The sequence below is a fragment of the Salmo salar genome, chromosome ssa13 (genome assembly GCF_905237065.1).
Source record: "Salmo salar chromosome ssa13, Ssal_v3.1, whole genome shotgun sequence".
Lineage (NCBI taxonomy): Eukaryota > Metazoa > Chordata > Actinopteri > Salmoniformes > Salmonidae > Salmo > Salmo salar.
The window spans coordinates 12119473-12137647 of NC_059454.1; the positions used below are offsets into that span (position 1 = coordinate 12119473).

The 18175-nt window shown below is 48.1% G+C and overlaps 1 protein-coding gene across 2 annotated transcripts in view; it reads right to left on the reverse strand.

Annotated features, from left to right (window-relative positions):
* bclx (Apoptosis regulator Bcl-X) overlaps positions 1-18175 on the reverse strand; it is a 35952-nt gene that overhangs the window by 5554 nt on the left and 12223 nt on the right.

An 18175-nucleotide genomic window follows, 5' to 3' on the forward strand; every position in this document is an offset into this window, starting at 1 on the left:
GGCCAACAGTAGTGTCTGTCTCTGGCAGTGTTGATCTGTAGGCCAACAGTAGTGTCTGTCTCTGGCAGTGTTTATCTGTAGGCCAACAGTAGTGTCTGTCTCTGGCAGTGTTTATCTGTAGGCCAACAGTAGTGTCTGTCTCTGGCAGTGTTGATCTGTAGGCCAACAGTAGTGTCGGTCTCTGGCAGTGTTTATCTGTAGGCCAACAGTAGTGTCTGTCTCTGGCAGTGTTGATCTGTAGGCCAACAGTAGTGTCTGTCTCTGGCAGTGTTGATCTGTAGGCCAACAGTAGTGTCTGTCTCTGGCAGTGTTGATCTGTAGGCCAACAGTAGTGTCTGTCTCTGGCAGTGTTTATCTGTAGGCCAACAGTAGTGTCTGTCTCTGGCAGTGCTACCTAGCTGAGGTCTGACCATCCCTGCAGAGTAGACCTACAGATACAAACCCACTGCAATGAATACTGTATATACACCCATAGTGTTCACATTCATCACTCAATGATTCCGGTGCAAACACTGTCCAAACAAACCCACCACAGCCAAACCAAACTACAGTAGGTGAAGTCTGTCTGCAGAGGCTAAGGAATGTCAACATGTAAGACTAACTGTGGCACAGCAGTCAGCAGCACTCTGAAGTTAGCCTAGTGGTTAGAGCATTGGGCCGGTAAGCGAATCCCTGAGCTGACAAGGTAATAATCTGTCGTTGTGCCCCTGAGCAAGGCAGTTAACCCACTGTTCCCCGGCGCCGAAGACGTAGATTATGGCAGAGATGGTGGGTTAATGAATGCATTCAGTTGTACAACCGATTAGGTATCTCCCTTTCACTGAGAGATGAAGCCACAGAGAGTATCGCTCCCTGTGAGAACACCATGAAGGGGAATGACAGGAATGCTGTGGGTGTAGAAAATAAAGATGTGGGTGTAGAAAATAAAGATGTGGGTTTGCGATGACAATAGGTCATGATACATGTGTTGAAGCATATCAGAATACAGAGTGAGTGACAGGTGAAACCAAAAGCCTTAAAAAAAAAAATACAATAATAATAATAATACAATAAAATAGGATAAGAGTTCACTTCACTTTCCCTCCCCTGAAAGAATATTAATAAAATACAAGAATACATTTTATTTTTAACACACTTGCTCATCTTTCTACCATATCATCTAGGTTCATCTTCAATGTCTCTGCCCAGGTCTGTCTCAGCTCAACACTGCTTCCTGTGGTCTGTAATCATGGCAGGCAGCAGCATAATACTCAACCCTGTAGTCTTCAGTGCTTATTGATCTCAGGAGGTCTAATGTGTATTCTACCTGCCCAGGCATGACCATACCACACACCCCGACACAGTCCACACACTGTATAACCACACCTTTCTAGTGAACTGGGGTCTAAATGCTCAATGACTGGTACTAAATCACACCGGTCTATCCTACACCTTCAATTACCCTACACCTTCAATTACCCTACACCTTCAATTACCCTACACATTCAATTATCCTACACCTTCAATGACTGGTAGTAAATCACACCGGTCTATCCTACATGTTCAATTATCCTACACATTAAATTATCCTACACATTAAATTATCCTACACATTCAATTATCCAATTATCCTACACATTCAATTATCCTACACATTCAATTATCCTACACATTCAATGACTGGTAGTAAATCACACCGGTCTATCCTACATGTTCAATTATCCTACACATTCAATTATCCTACACATTCAATTATCCAATTATCCTACACATTCAATTATCCTACACATTCAATTATCCTACACATTCAATGACTGGTAGTAAATCACACCGGTCTATCCTACATGTTCAATTATCCTACACATTCAATTATCCTACACATTCAATTATCCTACACATTCAATTATCCAATTATCCTACACATTCAATTATCCTACACCTTCAATGACTGGTAGTAAATCACACCGGTCTATCCTACATGTTCAATTATCCTACACATTCAATTATCCTACACATTCAATTATCCTACACATTCAATTACCCTACACATTCAATTACCCTACACATTAAATGACTGGTAATAAATCACACCGGTCTATCCTACATGTTCAATTATCCTACATGTTCAATTACAGGTAGTAAATCACAGGTCTATCCTACATGTTAAATTATCCTACACGTTCAATTATCCTACATGTTCAATTACAGGTAGTAAATCACAGGTCTATCCTACACGTTAAATTATCCTACACATTCAATTATCCTACATGTTCAATTACAGGTAGTAAATCACAGGTCTATCCTACATGTTAAATTATCCTACACGTTCAATTATCCTACATGTTCAATTACTGGTAGTAAATCACAGGTCTATCCTACATGTTAAATTATCCTACACGATCAATTATCCTACATGTTAAATGACTGGTAGTAAACATTGTAATGTTTGTCATTCTCCATGTCTGGGTGGTTCTCTCTCAGTGTGAGCTACCTAGCCCTAAACCTACTCTCTCAGTGTGAGCTACCTAGCCCTAAACCTACTCTCTCAGTGTGAGCTACCTAGCCCTAAACCTACTCTCTCAGTGTGAGCTACCTAGCCCTAACCCTACTCTCTCAGTGTGAGCTACCTAGCCCTAACCCTACTCTCTGTGTGAGCTACCTAGCCCTAAACCTACTCTCTCAGTGTGAGCTACCTAGTCCTAAACCTACTCTCTCAGTGTGAGCTACCTAGCCCTAAACCTACTCTCTCAGTGTGAGCTACCTAGCCCTAAACCTACTCTCTCAGTGTGAGCTACCTAGCCCTAAACCTACTCTCTCAGTGTGAGCTACCTAGTCCTAAACCTACTCTCTCAGTGTGAGCTACCTAGCCCTAAACCTACTCTCTCAGTGTGAGCTACCTAGCCCTAAACCTACTCTCTCAGTGTGAGCTACCTAGCCCTAAACCTACTCTCTCAGTGTGAGCTACCTAGCCCTAAACCTACTCTCTCTCTCTCCAGTGTTTTCCACTTGTTCCCCAGAGATGACAGGTGCTAAGCAGCAGCCATTCTAAGATGTTTTCCAGCCTCTGGGTTATTATATATATTTTTTTAATCGATAGCTGAAGAGAGAAGGAGAGAGGAGGGACGGAGAAGTCCGTGGGGCAAAGGGGAAAAAAAAAAAACATTTCATTATAAGGTCGTCACGGTTACCAGAGAGCAGCTGATCGGTGTGTTTGTGTCTGATAGATTATCCAAAGCTACATGGCTGGGAGGAAAGGACCATCAGCCCCCGAGTCAGTTCTAGCAGGTTACCCCACTGTTTCACACCACCATCATGACCTGGAAACAATGTCACCTTGGTGAAACACTGACCACTAGATTTGTTTTTTTACCAATGAAAAAGGGGCTATTTTAGAGAATGTAAGCAATATTTAAGATAGTTTTGAGGTTTAGACTAAAGTGTTTCTCTTCATAATTTAGAGCCCTTAGGTCCCCAGAGAGAGAGAGAGAATCTGAATTAACCAGAGCCTTTCAAATAATTCAGCATCAGCTGATCTGGGCAGGTCTCTTTCAATAGAGGCCTCAGCTCAGTTTGGCAACCTGAAAGGAAAATATGCAGAGGGAACACAGTTACCAAACAGAGTTGAAACAATGCTAAAAGGGGAGTGTTCCATTCAAATGCAGAAAGGAATCCAGAATGTTCAGCCAGCCTAGTTCTGTGAATTACAGAATGCTGGCATAGCCCTGGGAACACAGAAGCCTCTGAATAGAACTACTAATAAAAAAATGCCAGATTCCGCTTTAAACCAGCCCAACGAAAGACAACGGAGGGTTGCAAAACCCCTTGGTCACACTGGACGGATTTCCTGTCAAACGCTGCATTCTTCAGTGATGACGCAGGCCATCTAGATTGTATCATCCAGTATTTGAGTAATATGTTATCACCTCATGTCTCAGACATGCCTCTGATGTTGAAGTCTGACCTTTGCTGAGTCATAACGAAAACACGGGATGTGTTGTGCTTCTGGGGGCAAAAGTGCAATTCCACATCAGTACGTCTTGTTTGTTGAGTAAACTTAGATAAACAAACTGTTGCGTTAGATTACATTTGAGTGACATCAAAGGACGGCTTTTAATCTTCCCCGCTGGTCAAATATGTTGAATATACTCACATTGACCACAGGTGGACCTCTTATCTGCCATCGTGATGCACACAGGCAGGGCAGAACTAGGCTAAAGTTGACAGCTAAGACACTGCCCCCAGTCCCACCCTCAGAAAACACCTCCTCATGCCAGTCAGCAGATCATCCCATAGGGCGGCGCACAATTGGCCAAGCGCCGTCCAGGTTTGGCCGGTGTAGGCCGTCATTGTAAAGAATAATTTGTTCTTAACTGACTTGCCAAGTTAAATAAAAGTTTCAAGAAATGTAAAAAAAATAAGGTCATATGACAACTGGCAGACAGTCATCCGCCAGAGTGTGAAAGTCGGGCTTTGGGCCAAACCATAATACACCTGCAGCATGGGGAGGGGTTCATACACCTGGCAAAGCACTAGAGCAAGGCTCTGTTCTGCCTTTAACGTCTCCTGCTCAAATAGCTGGAGTACTATGTAGTCATAAAGACTGGTGACTGATTACAAACAACAACCCACACTAAACAACTCTGTCATTCACGCCCCTTTAAACACTTATGCAAAGCGGAGGCCAGAGGAGACTACGCAGGCCCAGGAGACTACGCAGGCCGAGGCCAGAGGAGACTACGCAGGCCCAGGAGACTACGCAGGCCGAGGCCAGAGGAGACCACGCAGGCCGAGGCCAGAGGAGACCACGCAGGCCCAGGAGACTACGCAGGCCCAGGAGACTACGCAGGCCGAGGCCAGAGGAGACCACGCAGGCCGAGGCCAGAGGAGACCACGCAGGCCGAGGCCAGAGGAGACTACACAGGCCGAGGCCAGAGGAGACCACGCAGGCCGAGGCCAGAGGAGACCACGCAGGCCCAGGCCAGAGGAGACCACGCAGGCCCAGGCCAGAGGAGACCACGCAGGCCCAGGCCAGAGGAGACCACGCAGGCCGAGGCCAGAGGAGACCACGCAGGCCGAGGCCAGAGGAGACTACGCAGGCCCAGGAGACTACGCAGGCCGAGGCCAGAGGAGACCACGCAGGCCGAGGCCAGAGGAGACCACGCAGGCCGAGGCCAGAGGAGACCACGCAGGCCGAGGCCAGAGGAGACTACGCAGGCCGAGGCCAGAGGAGACTACGCAGGCCGAGGCCAGAGGAGACCACGCAGGCCGAGGAGAACACCCAGGCCCAGGAGACTACGCAGGCCGAGGAGAACACCCAGGCCCAGGAGACTACGCAGGCCGAGGCCAGAGGAGACCACGCAGGCCGAGGCCAGAGGAGACCACGCAGGCCCAGGAGACTACGCAGGCCGAGGCCAGAGGAGACTACGCAGGCCCAGGAGACCACGCAGGCCGAGGCCAGAGGAGACCACGCAGGCCGAGGCCAGAGGAGACCACGCAGGCCGAGGCCAGAGGAGACCACGCAGGCCGAGGCCAGAGGAGACCACGCAGGCCGAGGCCAGAGGAGACCACGCAGGCCGAGGCCAGAGGAGACCACGCAGGCCGAGGCCAGAGGAGACCACGCAGGCCGAGGCCAGAGGAGACTACGCAGGCCGAGGAGAACACCCAGGCCGAGGAGACTACGCAGGCCGAGGCCAGAGGAGGACTACGCAGGCCGAGGCCAGAGGAGGACTACGCAGGCCGAGGCCAGAGGAGGACTACGCAGGCCGAGGCCAGAGGAGGACTACGCAGGCCGAGGAGAACACCCAGGCCGAGGAGACTACGCAGGCCGAGGCCAGAGGAGACTATGCAGGCCGAGGCCAGAGGAGGACTACGCAGGCCGAGGCCAGAGGAGGACTACGCAGGCCGAGGAGAACACCCAGGCCGAGGAGACTACGCAGGCCGAGGCCAGAGGAGACCACGCAGGCCGAGGCCAGAGGAGACCACGCAGGCCGAGGCCAGAGGAGACCACGCAGGCCGAGGCCAGAGGAGACCACGCAGGCCGAGGCCAGAGGAGACCACGCAGGCCGAGGCCAGAGGAGACTACGCAGGCCAGCCGAGGGAGAACACCCAGGCCGAGGAGACTACGCAGGCCGAGGCCAGAGGAGACTACGCAGGCCGAGGCCAGAGGAGGACTACGCAGGCCGAGGCCAGAGGAGGACTACGCAGGCCGAGGAGAACACCCAGGCCGAGGAGACTACGCAGGCCGAGGCCAGAGGAGACTATGCAGGCCGAGGCCAGAGGAGGACTACGCAGGCCGAGGCCAGAGGAGGACTACGCAGGCCGAGGAGACTACGCAGGCCGAGGCCAGAGGAGGACTACGCAGGCCGAGGCCAGAGGAGGACTACGCAGGCCGAGGCCAGAGGAGGACTACGCAGGCCGAGGCCAGAGGAGGACCACGCAGGCCGAGGCCAGAGGAGACCACGCAGGCCGAGGCCAGAGGAGACCACGCAGGCCGAGGCCAGAGGAGACTACGCAGGCCGAGGCCAGAGGAGACTACGCAGGCCGAGGCCAGAGGAGACTATACAGGCTGACCTAGTCGGCTCGGGGATTCAAACCAGCAACAGTTCGGTTACTGGCCCAACCACTAGACTACCTGCTGCCCTTACCACTGTTATCAGACCTAACACTCTTAACCACTAGACTACCTGCTTCCCTTACCACTGTCATCAGACCTAACACTCTTAACCACTAGACTACCTGCTTCCCTTACCACTGTTATCAGACCTAACACTCTTAACCACTAGACTACCTGCTGCCCTTACCACTGTTATCAGACCTAACACTCTTAATTAACCACTAGACTACCTGCTGCCCTTACCACTGTCATCAGACCTAACACTCTTAACCACTAGACTACCTGCTGCCCTTACCACTGTTATCAGACCTAACACTCTTAACCACTAGACTACCTGCTGCCCTTACCACTGTCATCAGACCTAACACTCTTAACCACTAGACTACCTGCTGCCCTTACCACTGTCATCAGACCTAACACTCTTAACCACTAGACTACCTGCTGCCCTTACCACTGTCATCAGACCTAACACTCTTAACCACTAGACTACCTGCTGCCCTTACCACTGTCATCAGACCTAACACTCTTAACCACTAGACCACCTGCTGCCCTTACCACTGTCATCAGACCTAACACTCTTAACCACTAGACTACCTGCTGCCCTTACCACTGTCATCAGACCTAACACTCTTAACCACTAGACTACATGCTGCCCTTACCACTGTCATCAGACCTAACACTCTTAACCACTAGACTACCTGCTGCCCTTACCACTGTCATCAGACCTAACACTCTTAACCACTAGACTACCTGCTGCCCTTACCACTGTTATCAGACCTAACACTCTTAACCACTAGACTACCTGCTGCCCTTACCACTGTTATCAGACCTAACACTCTTAACCACTAGACTACCTGCTGCCCTTACCACTGTTATCAGACCTAACACTCTTAACCACTAGACTACCTGCTGCCCTTACCACTGTTATCAGACCTAACACTCTTAACCACTAGACTACCTGCTGCCCTTACCACTGTTATCAGACCTAACACTCTTAACCACTAGACTACCTGCTGCCCTTACCACTGTTATCAGACCTAACACTCTTAACCACTAGACTACCTGCTGCCCTTACCACTGTCATCAGACCTAACACTCTTAACCACTAGACTACCTGCTGCCCTTACCACTGTCATCAGACCTAACACTCTTAACCACTAGACTACCTGCTGCCCTTACCACTGTTATCAGACCTAACACTATTAACCACTAGACTACCTGCTGCCCTTACCACTGTTATCAGACCTAACACTCTTAACCACTAGACTACCTGCTGCCCTTACCACTGTCATCAGACCTAACACTCTTAACCACTAGACTACCTGCTGCCCTTACCACTGTCATCAGACCTAACACTCTTAACCACTAGACTACCTGCTGCCCTTACCACTGTCATCAGACCCAACACTCTTAACCACTAACCTACCTGCTGCCCTTACCACTGTCATCAGACCTAACACTCTTAACCACTAGACTACCTGCTGCCCTTACCACTGTTATCAGACCTAACACTCTTAACCACTAGACTACCTGCTGCCCTTACCACTGTTATCAGACCTAACACTCTTAACCACTAGACTACCTGCTGCCCTTACCACTGTCATCAGACCTAACACTCTTAACCACTAGACTACCTGCTGCCCTTACCACTGTTATCAGACCTAACACTCTTAACCACTAGACTACCTGCTGCCCTTACCACTGTTATCAGACCTAACACTATTAACCACTAGACTACCTGCTGCCCTTACCACTGTTATCAGACCTAACACTCTTAACCACTAGACTACCTGCTGCCCTTACCACTGTCATCAGACCTAACACTCTTAACCACTAGACTACCTGCTGCCCTTACCACTGTCATCAGACCTAACACTCTTAACCACTAGACTACCTGCTGCCCTTACCACTGTCATCAGACCTAACACTCTTAACCACTAGACTACCTGCTGCCCTTACCACTGTCATCAGACCTAACACTCTTAATTACCACTAGACTACCTGCTGCCCTTACCACTGTCATCAGACCTAACACTCTTAACCACTAGACTACCTGCTGCCCTTACCACTGTTATCAGACCTAACACTCTTAACCACTAGACTACCTGCTGCCCTTACCACTGTCATCAGACCTAACACTCTTAACCACTAGACTACCTGCTGCCCTTACCACTGTCATCAGACCTAACACTCTTAACCACTAGACTACCTGCTGCCCTTACCACTGTTATCAGACCTAACACTCTTAACCACTAGACTACCTGCTGCCCTTACCACTGTCATCAGACCTAACACTCTTAACCACTAGACTACCTGCTGCCCTTACCACTGTTATCAGACCTAACACTCTTAACCACTAGACTACCTGCTGCCCTTACCACTGTCATCAGACCTAACACTCTTAACCACTAGACTACCTGCTGCCCTTACCACTGTCATCAGACCTAACACTCTTAACCACTAGACTACCTGCTGCCCTTACCACTGTTATCAGACCTAACACTCTTAACCACTAGACTACCTGCTGCCCTTACCACTGTTATCAGACCTAACACTCTTAACCACTAGACTACCTGCTGCCCTTACCACTGTCATCAGACCTAACACTCTTAACCACTAGACTACCTGCTGCCCTTACCACTGTTATCAGACCTAACACTCTTAACCACTAGACTACCTGCTGCCCTTACCACTGTCATCAGACCTAACACTATTAACCACTAGACTACCTGCTGCCCTTACCACTGTTATCAGACCTAACACTCTTAACCACTAGACTACCTGCTGCCCTTACCACTGTCATCAGACCTAACACTATTAACCACTAGACTACCTGCTGCCCTTACCACTGTCATCAGACCTAACACTCTTAACCACTAGACTACCTGCTGCCCTTACCACTGTTATCAGACCTAACACTCTTAATTAACCACTAGACTACCTGCTGCCCTTACCACTGTCATCAGACCTAACACTCTTAACCACTAGACTACCTGCTGCCCTTACCACTGTTATCAGACCTAACACTCTTAACCACTAGACTACCTGCTGCCCTTACCACTGTCATCAGACCTAACACTCTTAACCACTAGACTACCTGCTGCCCTTACCACTGTCATCAGACCTAACACTCTTAACCACTAGACTACCTGCTGCCCTTACCACTGTCATCAGACCCAACACTCTTAACCACTAGACCTACCTGCTGCCCTTACCACTGTCATCAGACCTAACACTCTTAACCACTAGACTACCTGCTGCCCTTACCACTGTCATCAGACCTAACACTCTTAACCACTAGACTACCTGCTGCCCTTACCACTGTCATCAGACCTAACACTCTTAACCACTAGACTACCTGCTGCCCTTACCACTGTTATCAGACCTAACACTATTAACCACTAGACTACCTGCTGCCCTTACCACTGTCATCAGACCTAACACTCTTAACCACTAGACTACCTGCTGCCCTTACCACTGTCATCAGACCTAACACTCTTAACCACTAGACTACCTGCTGCCCTTACCACTGTCATCAGACCTAACACTCTTAACCACTAGACTACCTGCTGCCCTTACCACTGTTATCAGACCTAACACTCTTAACCACTAGACTACCTGCTGCCCTTACCACTGTCATCAGACCTAACACTCTTAACCACTAGACTACCTGCTGCCCTTACCACTGTCATCAGACCTAACACTCTTAACCACTAGACTACCTGCTGCCCTTACCACTGTTATCAGACCTAACACTCTTAACCACTAGACTACCTGCTGCCCTTACCACTGTTATCAGACCTAACACTCTTAACCACTAGACTACCTGCTGCCCTTACCACTGTCATCAGACCTAACACTCTTAATCCACTAGACTACCTGCTGCCCTTACCACTGTCATCAGACCTAACACTCTTAACCACTAGACTACCTGCTGCCCTTACCACTGTCATCAGACCTAACACTCTTAACCACTAGACTACCTGCTGCCCTTACCACTGTCATCAGACCTAACACTCTTAACCACTAGACTACCTGCTGCCCTTACCACTGTTATCAGACCTAACACTCTTAACCACTAGACTACCTGCTGCCCTTACCACTGTTATCAGACCTAACACTCTTAACCACTAGACTACCTGCTGCCCTTACCACTGTCATCAGACCTAACACTCTTAACCACTAGACTACCTGCCTCTAACTAGGAGATGGTCTGGTAAGAAGGACAATATGGATCAAGGAAGTTGATGGTGACCTCCCAGCTGGCTGTCACTGTAGGTTCTAGTCTACACATGAAGGAGAATCTGTCTGACCTCTTCCTCTAGTGGGCCGTGTCTCTGCTGAGCCATCCGGAGGTGAATCCATTCATTAAAGAGATGAATGAGTCGGACATTCAGGCTCAGATGCCGATCTGTTCCCAATCTCACTTTGGGTTCACTAGCAGGGCAGCACACATTCTGTCACCAGCGCAATCCTCAGAGTCTACGGGGAAAAAGGACCACTGCCGCCACACACAGAGAAACACGTGTACATTTTGCTTCTTCAGATCTGCTGTGTCACCAGCAGCACCCCATAAAGTTGAACCCTCAAAACACTCCCCGACCCCAACCCCCTCACAAAAGGGGCAAAGACCTACCATCTGTCTGAAAGAAAGAGGAGAATAGAAAATGATAGGGAGTGACGGGTGTAATGGGATAGGAGACGAGGAAAGACAACATGAAAATATGGCTACAACATTTACTTATTTTTATTTAACTAGGCAAGTCAGTTAAGAACTAATTCATATTTACATTATGTATTTCATCTTTAGTTACCTAGTCTACATATGAATGAGCAATGACGGCTGGGCCAATTGTGCGCCGCCCTATGGGACTCCCAATCACATCCAGTTGTGATACAGCCTGGAATCAAACCAGGGTCTGTATTGATGCCTCTAGCACGGAGATGCAGTGCCTTAGCCACGCCACGCGGGAGCCCCAAATATGGCTCTTTTTACATTTCTGCCAATTCCAACAACAACAACGATCATGGTGATCACAAGTCAGTTTAATCATATTCATTACAGCGCTTTCAGATTCTGGAATATTTGCTGGGCACCGTAGCCCCTCACCCCATGTCAGTTTAATAGATCACAGCTACCACACTAATCCCATAGAGAGGTCTCATAATCTGATATCAGTTTCTATACACACACAGAGACTGAGGGAGAAACCGAGGGAGGGGGTAATGGGGAGAAATGCAGGCCTAGACAGTCAATCTATTAAAGATGGAGAAACTGCTAGTAAGATGAGAGGCCGAGGGACAGAGAGAGGGCCGAGGGACAGAGAGAGAGGCCGAGGGACAGAGAGAGGGCGAGGGACAGAGAGAGGGCGAGGGACAGAGAGAGGGCGAGGGACAGAGAGAGGCCGAGGGACAGAGAGAGGGCCGAGGGACAGAGAGAGGGCCGAGGGACAGAGAGAGGGCCGAGGGACAGAGAGAGGGCCGAGGGACAGAGAGAGGGCCGAGGGACAGAGAGAGGGCCGAGGGACAGAGAGAGGGCCGAGGGACAGAGAGAGGGCCGAGGGACAGAGAGAGGGCCGAGGGACAGAGAGAGGGCCGAGGGACAGAGAGAGGCCCGAGGGACAGAGAGAGGCCGAGGGACAGATTCAGAGTGACAGAGAGGGAGAGAGAGAATGGGGAAAGGAATCCTGACCTGATTTCCCACACTAAGCCAGCTCAGAACTGGAGCAGAGAGAGCAGCAAACACAATGTCTCCACTGAGAGTACACCAACACACACCACTGCTCTAGTTACTCTACCAACACACACACACACACACACCCCTCCTCCCTCCCTGCTGCTGAACACCAAGCCCCTCCTCCCTCCCTGCTGCTGAACACCAAGCCCCTCCTCCCTCCCTGCTGCTGAACACCAAGCCCCTCCTCCCTCCCTGCTGCTGAACACCAAGCCCCTCCTCCCTCCCTGCTGAACACTGATCTACATCAGCACAGCTGGATGTCTGGCTGCTCTGTACAGAATCACAATCACATATTGCCATATTTAGAGCACAGCAACAGCTCATTGCTTAGTGTGGTGCTGCTAGGTTGGATGGCGAGCTGTGTTGGTGCACCAAGTGAGCCAGTAGTGCTGCAGGTTCCTCTTCCACATCACTGGCTGATGGATGATAGAGGCTATAAATAGAGGAGAGAGAGGGGGAGGTACCACTAAATGGACTGCTCCATCGGGCAAGACCCCATTACACATATACACACACACACAGATGTGCATAGACTGTTTTTTTCTCCCATCTCATCCAGTCTGTAGTGTACACGTGATGGTGGCTGGATCCCCCTGCAACCCCGGAGGAGTGGAACGTCCCAAACTTCCTTGAAGGTGAGTTGAGCCCCCCCCCCTGCAACCCTGGAGCAATGGAATGGCCCAATCTCTCTCTCTCTCCTCAGCATCAAACCTCCTGTCCCAGACTGACGGTTTTGTGACAAGGCTGTGGGAGACAGAATCACACCATCTGTTTACTGCCATTTTCACTCAGTCACTGACACGCCATCAACCACAAACAACCCCCACACAGACAATGCAGTGTGTGCAAGACTGAACACATTTATAAGGAAACGCTTTATTGATAAAGACAAAACAAACTTGAAAGTGTCCGTGTGCACCTGTGGGTAAGCTCGCTGCCGCCGGCTAGCCCTGGTTATGAATTGGGGAGCAGCTTCATGCACAAGTCTCCACTCAGGGCGGTACACGTTAACTGATTGTCTTGAAACTCCAGGCTAACCGGCAGGGGATCTCGGAGCAGCAGTGGGCCCCACTCTGTGTGGACACATCCTGGCAGCCATCAACCACTGTCCCGCTGCCTTGTGGGTTAGTCTGGTATGACAAAGGCTATGTGAGCACACCCCTGAGACAAAAGCAGTGCTGGCGGTGAGCGGTTGGCGGACGCTGACAGACTGGATCCAGCAGCCTCCTGTGGAAGATAGTGGTTGTCTTGGGTTTCCCCTTCCTACAGTGAAGCAGTGCTGTTGGTATCCACTATCCACTTCTGACCTTGGTGAAGCCATCAACCGGAAACCGGACTAAAGTCTGGCGGCGTTGGGGTATCTGGTGACGGGTGCAGGAGTGAATGCACCGGGAGCCCTTAAAAATCAGACCCGTGCACGCCAGCGGCACAGGACTATTATGGCCGCCAGCAGTTGGGACTTGAGTGGCAGCTGCTCTCGGTAGACCCCTGTGTGACTGAGCAGCCCTATTTAGGAGCCACACTGCTCACCCCAGCTGGGGAGAGGCCTATGAGAAGGTGCCCCACTCACTCCATCCTGGATAGGCTACCGCACCTATCGGGAGCTCCACTCAGCGGTCAAAAAATGCTAAAGAAAACTGACGACATGGAACATCAGAATTATTTTGGACAATGATGATAATAGTGATAGACCCCATTGGAGAACAGCTTTGATTGCTGCAGAACTAAGGCTCTACAGCATTGACATTTCTGCCCTGAGTGAAACCAGGTTCCTGGATGAAGGTTCCCTGAAAGTGGAGGGAGAAGGCTACACCTTCTTCTAGAAAAGGTTACCCTCCGGGTGGACAACTTCAGCACAGTGTGGGACTGGCAATTTAGAACAGCCTTTTACCCAGCCTCACCAAAAAGTGGAAAACTTTCCGGTAAATTTCCGCAATTTTCCCGGAAATTTTCCATGGGAAGTTAAGCCCTGGAATTTGGGGAAATTTTGCTTAAATTCATTAAAAAAGAAGGACTACATGCTTTCTGGTAAGTTTTGATTACAATACTGGGTGGGTGAATATGTTTTATCTGACATACATTATATTTTGTTAACTAGTAAATAGTTGCCTACAGCAAAGTGTGTTTAAATAATTTCTAACTTGTTAACAATTTCTGCTAGTTAGTTTTTACTACGATGTGGGCTTTAGCTTGCTTGAGCCTGCTAACTGAGGAGTGTTAATTCACCTGTTTCCATAAATGTTTTTAAATTAAACATGTATCTTACAAAGGAGTCGTTTAATCTAACTGCTTAACTATTTATCTGTATATGGAATTGTATTTGTTGTTTTTATAATTTTTCCTAATCTTTAAAGGAAATTGCCACAGGCACTATCTGATGTGTGGAGACATTTCACTGCAGCTAATGTAGAAGGAAAAGCTGTGTACATGTGCAAATACTGTGCCAAATCATATGTGAATAATGCAACAAAGATGCAGAACCATCTGGCCAAGTGCATAAAGTTCCCTCAGCGCTCACAACAAGCAACCTCTGACAAAAGTCCCTCTACTTCTATTTGAGGTGAAAATGATGAACCAGACACCTTATCGATAGCAACAGCTCATGGTCCTCCTGGAATCAGAAGTGTTTTGACTCAACGGAGGAACATAGAGAAATGCTGATGAATGTCTTGCTCGAGCTGTGTATGCAACTGGTTCACCTCTGATGCTCACAGGCAATGTGTATTGGAAGAGATTTCTGAATGTTCTTCACCCAGCATACACCCCTCCAACCAGACATGCTTTATCTACTCATTTCCTTCATACAGAGTTCAACAGAGTGCAAGTGAAGATCAAGCAAATCATAGAGAAAGCAGACTGTATTGCAATCATCTCTGATGGGTGGTCGAATGTTTGTGGGCAAGGAATAATGAACTACATCATCTCCACCCCTCAACCAGTATTCTACAAGAGCACAGACACAAGGGACAACAGACACACCGGTCTCTACATTGCAGATGAGCTGAAGGCAGTCAATGACCTTGGAGCACAGAAGGTATTTGCACTGGAAACAGACAATGCTGCAAACATGAAGGCTGCTTGGTCTAAAGTGGAGGAGTCCTACCCTCACATCACACCCATTGGCTGTGCTGCTCATGCATGGAATCTGCTCCTCAAGGACACCATGGCACTGAAAACAATGGATACACTCTACAAGAGAGCCAAGGAAATGGTTAGGTATGTGAAGGGTCATCAAGTTATAGCAGCAATCTATCTCACCAAGCAAAGTGAGAAGAATAAGAGCACCACATTGAAGCTGCCCAGCAACACCCGTTGGGGTGGCGTTGTCATCATGTTTAACAGTCTGGAAGGGACTTGGAAGGGACTTTGTGGATCTGAGGCTCTTTCCCCCATTGCCTACATCATCCTCCAAATTGCACCAATATCAGCCGCCTCGGAGCGCAACTGGTCCTTGTTTGGGAACACACACCAAAGCATGGAACAGGCTGACCAATACAAGGGTTTAAAGATTGGTGGCCATCCGGGCAAGTTTGCGGCTTTTTGAGCCTGACAATGAGCCATCCTCAACAAGGTTGGAAAGTGACAGTGAAGAGGAGGCCTCAGAGTCTGATGTTCAAGAGGTGGACATTGAGGAGGTCCAGGGAGAAGACATGGAAGCCTGAGAGGAAGACAACCAAAGCTTTAGTTTCTAGACTATCATTTTACAGATGTTGAAAATGTTTTTGGGAGATGCGATGGATCATTGGGGATCATTCAATATTCCCTTTCTTTTGTTGTTCAGTGAAATCATCCCATGTGAAGTCAACTCATTTAATTAAAGTTAAATTCGTAACAATTTTTTTTTACATTTCTATTGGAAGGATTTAATAATTTGCAATTATGTCTACTTATAAGGTAAATATATCCAATGTAATTTAAAAAAAATAAAAACTACATTTAAAAATGGTATTAATCTTAATTCCCATATATTCCCGTGGAAAGTTTCCACCTCTGAATATTTCAACCCAAGTGGTTACCATTGAAAATCCAAAACAGAGTTGTGAGGATTCTGTGTCATTGTAGAGGTTAGAAAAACAGACAGGCAATGGCCAACCCAAGTTAAGATCTACCCATCAGAATGTCTGTTACTGTTCACATGGTCCTCTACCCATCAGAATGTCTATTACTGTTCACATGGTCCTCTACCCATCAGAATGTCTACTACTGTTCACATGGTCCTCTACCCATCAGAATGTCTGTTACTGTTCACATGGTCCTCTACCCATCAGAATGTCTATTACTGTTCACATGGTCCTCTACCCATCAGAATGTCTATTACTGTTCACATGGTCCTCTACCCATCAGAATGTCTACTACTGTTCACATGGTCCTCTACCCATCAGAATGTCTGTTACTGTTCACATGGTCCTCTACCCATCAGAATGTCTATTACTGTTCACATGGTCCTCTACCCATCAGAATGTCTATTACTGTTCACATGGTCCTCTACCCATCAGAATGTCTATTACTGTTCACATGGTCCTCTACCCATCAGAATGTCTATTACTGTTCACATGGTCCTCTACCCATCAGAATGTCTACTACTGTTCACATGGTCCTCTACCCATCAGAATGTCTATTACTGTTCACATGGTCCTCTACCCATCAGAATGTCTATTACTGTTCACATGGTCCTCTACCCATCAGAATGTCTACTACTGTTCACATGGTCCTCTACCCATCAGAATGTCTATTACTGTTCACATGGTCCTCTACCCATCAGAATGTCTATTACTGTTCACATGGTCCTCTACCCATCAGAATGTCTATTACTGTTCACATGGTCCTCTACCCATCAGAATGTCTATTACTGTTCACATGGTCCTCTACCCATCAGAATGTCTATTACTGTTCACATGGTCCTCTACCCATCAGAATGTCTATTACTGTTCACATGGTCCTCTACCCATCAGAATGTCTACTACTGTTCACATGGTCCTCTACCCATCAGAATGTCTATTACTGTTCACATGGTCCTCTACCCATCAGAATGTCTATTACTGTTCACATGGTCCTCTACCCATCAGAATGTCTATTACTGTTCACATGGTCCTCTACCCATCAGAATGTCTATTACTGTTCACATGGTCCTCTACCCATCAGAATGTCTATTACTGTTCACATGGTCCTCTACCCATCAGAATGTCTACTACTGTTCACATGGTCCTCTACCCATCAGAATGTCTACTACTGTTCACATGGTCCTCTACCCATCAGAATGTCTATTACTGTTCACATGGTCCTCTACCCATCAGAATGTCTATTACTGTTCACATGGTCCTCTACCCATCAGAATGTCTATTACTGTTCACATGGTCCTCTACCCATCAGAATGTCTACTACTGTTCACATGGTCCTCTACCCATCAGAATGTCTACTACTGTTCACATGGTCCTCTACCCATCAGAATGTCTATTACTGTTCACATGGTCCTCTACCCATCAGAATGTCTATTACTGTTCACATGGTCCTCTACCCATCAGAATGTCTATTACTGTTCACATGGTCCTCTACCCATCAGAATGTCTATTACTGTTCACATGGTCCTCTACCCATCAGAATGTCTATTACTGTTCACATGGTCCTCTACCCATCAGAATGTCTATTACTGTTCACATGGTCCTCTACCCATCAGAATGTCTATTACTGTTCACATGGTCCTCTACCCATCAGAATGTCTACTACTGTTCACATGGTCCTCTACCCATCAGAATGTCTATTACTGTTCACATGGTCCTCTACCCATCAGAATGTCTATTACTGTTCACATGGTCCTCTACCCATCAGAATGTCTATTACTGTTCACA